Here is a 4,446-nt window from a genome sequence, read left to right on the forward strand (position 1 = left end):
GGTCGCGGTGACCTACTACGAGGCGAAATACGCCCGCCGACGCCAGCGTGAGTGGGGGCGCGCCCAAACATTTTGGGGTCGCTCAATTACAACACCCCACCCAGCCGACAGCCGACGAGCTGAATCCCCTCAGTTCGACCTTCGAGTTTCCACCCGTTTGGCTCTTAACGGTTTCACGTACTCTTGAACTCTCTCTTCAAAGTTCTTTTCAACTTTCCCTCACGGTACTTGTTCGCTATCGGTCTCGTGGTCATATTTAGCCTTAGATGGAGTTCACCACCTGCTTTGGGCTGCACTTTCAAGCAACCCGACTCTACAGAGAGGCCCTTTCCGACCGTCCCATCTGTACCCTCACGGGCGCCGCCATACGGGCCTGTCACCCTCCATGGGCAGTGGCCGCTTTCAAGCTTGACTTAGACGGTATGGGACGGCGTGCTGGACCCTCTGAAACGCAACACCCCTCGTGCCCGAAGACATCGAGGTTATGCGCTGGGCTTTTCCCGGTTCAGTCGCCCTTACTAAGGGAATCCCTGTTGGTTTCTTTTCCTCCGCTTATTAATATGCTTAAATTTGGCGGGTAGCTCTCTCCTACTACGAGGTCGATCGTGGTCTCATCATCCTTAGGGGGAACAAGTTCCCCAACCACGAAGCGGAAGACGCTCTGCCACCGACTTTCTTCACCACCGACATTACCAGGCAGGAAGGTTTGAGGGGCTTGTCGCGGGGGTACCAGCGGCCATGGCGCCGGCACTCCCACCCCTGACTCCGTTCCTTCTCATTGAGTGGTAAATAGCCAATAGGAAAAGTGTTCCAGCAGAACATCTCTCGCAGAGTCATATACACACACAGTTTTAATGCATATACGCTCGTGTTCCGCCCTTACTCGGCCGCACCTTTGCCGCTTAAACTTTGACCTCTTTCCCCGTTCCCGCATGCCACAGCAGTGGCACTTGTTTATCCGGAGAAAGAGAGCGAGAGTCGCAGTATTAATTGGCGTGAGCGGCCTTTCCGGCTGCAGAACTAGTGCTCTATCCCGGCGAGCGCCGTTATGAGGCGCAACACCGTCTTTAACGCGTTTAGAGAGAACTCCCCCTGCCTCCCTCCCAGTCATGAGATAGACGTGGACTCGTGGCGAACTCTCAAAGAGAACGCCCACACCGCGTCTGACCGTGGGAGAGGGTGGAGGAGCGCGTGAGGAAGAGCACGGCGTCACCCAAGCATTCTCATCTCTCTGCCTGCACCACTACATGGTAGACTGCGGGCCCAGGCGCACTCATCAATTTAGGTTCCACTGCAATGCATGCCAAGCACTCTTTTCGAGGTGATAGACGAAATTCCGGCGGGGCTTACTTAAAAGATATCCGACCCGGTTTCGTTTCCTCTTCGTGGGATGGAGTGCCTCTTAGAACATGTGCAGCATCAGCCATGAGCGGCCGACGGCCATTCGTGTCTCTGTGGACAGCAGGCAAAAGAGCGCCGCCTCCAGTTATTTGCGAGGGCGACAACTGTCGCTTTGTTGTGGTTGAATGTGGGTGCGCCAAGTCCATGGACTTGCTAGTGATAGCTTGTTTTTAGGGCACGCCTCGCGCAAACGCGGGCGATTAAACCCCAAGGCGGAGAGCTCGGTTCGGTTACCTCGTGTCGGAGACAGTCAGCAGGCACCGAACTCGCAGCAACCGATGGATGTATATTTCCGACCTCGAGAAGTGGCGGCGATAAGCTCATATGGCTGCCGCCTTGCAATATGCGTTCAACTTGTCGATGTATCTGGTATTCTTGCGATTCACATACCGACACGCAGTTTGTGCGGTCTTCATCGACCCACGAGCCGAGTGATCCCCCGTTAAGAGTTGTGTATTTGCCATTTGGTCTTTTTGCGACTAACCATCACAGGTCGAGTCTCAATGAAAGGGTTTGACAGACATAGCCCAAGTTTGTGGTTTGGGTTTGGCCGGACGGCTTGTTGTTGTTTTTTGACACTTGAATTTCACTCTTTTTGGGTCAAGAGGCTTATTCGCCGGTAGTAAGGAACGGACGGGCAGCCGTCCAAAGCCCCGTCCGTCCTCCTCCTCCGGTCTTCGCGCTCTCGCCCGAGTGTGGTCCACCTACAGCGTGGTGGTACCTATTTTTGGTGCGGGGGCCGGGATTGTCCTCTTTCGCTGCTGGAGTTGCCAGAGCAGAGCCCGAGACCGCCCAAATCAGGAGAGTAGTAGTAGTTTTAAGAGCGCCCCGTTCTCTTTCTCTCTGTTAATGATCCTTCCGCAGGTTCACCTACGGAAACCTTGTTACGACTTTTACTTCCTCTAAATGATCAAGTTTGGACATCTTTCCGTCAGCTCGAGGCGACGACCCCAGAAAACCCTCGCGGGCAACGGGGCCGACAATCCAAGAGCGCCAGTCCGAAGGCCTCACTAAATCATTCAATCGGTAGTAGCGACGGGCGGTGTGTACAAAGGGCAGGGACGTAGTCAGCGCAAGCTGATGACTTGCACTTACTGGGAATTCCTCGTTCATGGGAAACAATTGCAAGCCCCAATCCCTATCAAGAAAGGCTTTGAACGGGTTACCCGCTCCTCTCGGAGGGGGAAAACTCGTTGATCCCTTCAGTGTAGCGCGCGTGCGGCCCAGAACATCTAAGGGCATCACAGACCTGTTATTGCTCAATCTCGTGCGGCTAGAATTGCCGCTTATCCCTCTAAGAAGAAGTTGCGAACTGGACACCATTTTCTGGAGATCCGTCGACTACTTAGTAGGCCAGAATCTCGTTCGTTATCGGAATTAACCAGACAAATCGCTCCACCAACTAAGAACGGCCATGCACCACCACCCACCGAATCGAGAAAGAGCTCTCAATCTGTCAATCCTTCCGGTGTCTGGGCCTGGTGAGGTTTCCCGTGTTGAGTCAAATTAAGCCGCAGGCTCCACTCCTGGTGGTGCCCTTCCGTCAATTCCTTTAAGTTTCAGCTTTGCAACCATACTTCCCCCGGAACCCAAAGACTTTGGTTTCCCAGAAGCTGCCCGCCGGGTCATGGGAATAACGCCGGCGGATCGCTAGTTGGCATCGTTTATGGTTAGAACTAGGGCGGTATCTGATCGCCTTCGAACCTCTAACTTTCGTTCTTGATTAATGAAAACATCCTTGGCAAATGCTTTCGCATCGGAACTTCGTCTTGCGACGGTCCAGAATTTCTCTAGCGTCATAATACGAATACCCCGCCTGTTCGATTAGTCATTACCTCTGGTTCGAAAACCAACAAAAATAGAACCGGGTCCTATTCCATTTATTCATGCATCACCATTCCGGCCATTTCAAATAGCCTGCTCAGAGCATAATTTTTCAGTAAGCTCTCCATACTCGGGACACTCGACAAAGAGCATCCCGTGCGAGCCGGCAGGGCGCTGTTCCGGGCCGTGACTGCAGTAAACACCGGGCGGTGCACCGTCAGTCGGAACTGAGATCCAACTACGAGCTTTTTAACGCAACAACTTTAATATACGCTATTGGAGCTGGAATTACCCGCGGCTGCTGGCACCAGACTTGCCCTCCAATGGATACTCGTTAAAGGATTTAAAGTGTACTCATTCCGATTGCGAGGCCTCGGATGAGACTCACATCGTTATTTTTCGTCACTACCTCCCCGTGCCGGGAGTGGGTAATTTGCGTGCCTGCTGCCTTCCTTAGATGTGGTAGCCGTTTCTCAGGCTCCCTCTCCGGAATCGAACCCTGATTCCCCGTTGCCCGTTATAGCCATTGTAGGCGCATAACCTACAATCGAAAGCTGATAAGGCAGACACTTGAAAGAAGCGGCGCCGGTGCGGAGACCGTGCGCTCAGCCCGAAGTTATTCAGATTCACCACAGGTGGGTTACGGACCGGGGCCCGACCAGTTTTGAACTAATAAAAGCGCTCTTCCCTTGCGGTCAGAGACCAATTGCATGTATTAGCTCTAGAAGTGCCACAGTTATCCAAGTAAGTGGGTTTACAGATCCAATGAAACATAGCTGATTTAATGAGCCATTCGCGGTTTCGCCTTAAATCGGCTTGTACTTACACATGCATGGCTTAATCTTTGAGACAAGCATATGACTACTGGCAGGATCAACCAGGTAGCTGCTGCTGTTGGCGGCGCCTATCACGGCGGCCAAAATAGTGAGATTGAGAGAGGCAGAAGACATTGGGCGAGGGACCGCACGTTGGCCTTAGAGAAATAGCAAACCAGATGATCAGATCTAACTGCACCTTCTCTTGCTATCCTCGGCGCCGGCACCGCCACCGTGTGTGCCAATCTCCTCCCTTATCCGCTCCTCTTTGCCCCAGCTCCAGCGAGGCAGCCGACATTGGGCGAGGGACCGCACGTTGGCGAATCTCCTCCCTTATCCGCTCCTCTTCTCTTTGCCCCAGCGAGGCAGAAGACATTGGGCGAGGGACCGCACGTTGGCCTTAGAG

The 4,446-nt window shown here is 53.4% G+C and overlaps 1 pseudogene; it reads right to left on the minus strand.

Moving 5' to 3' along the window:
• Window positions 1-2,248: 2,248 nt before the first annotated feature.
• LOC121854625 lies at window positions 2,249-4,109 on the minus strand (annotated as a pseudogene).
• Between the last annotated feature and the right edge of the window lie 337 nt (window positions 4,110-4,446).

The sequence above is a fragment of the Homarus americanus genome, unplaced genomic scaffold, assembly GCF_018991925.1.
Source record: "Homarus americanus isolate GMGI-L3 unplaced genomic scaffold, GMGI_Hamer_2.0 scaffold57999, whole genome shotgun sequence".
Classification (NCBI taxonomy): Eukaryota; Metazoa; Arthropoda; class Malacostraca; order Decapoda; family Nephropidae; genus Homarus; species Homarus americanus.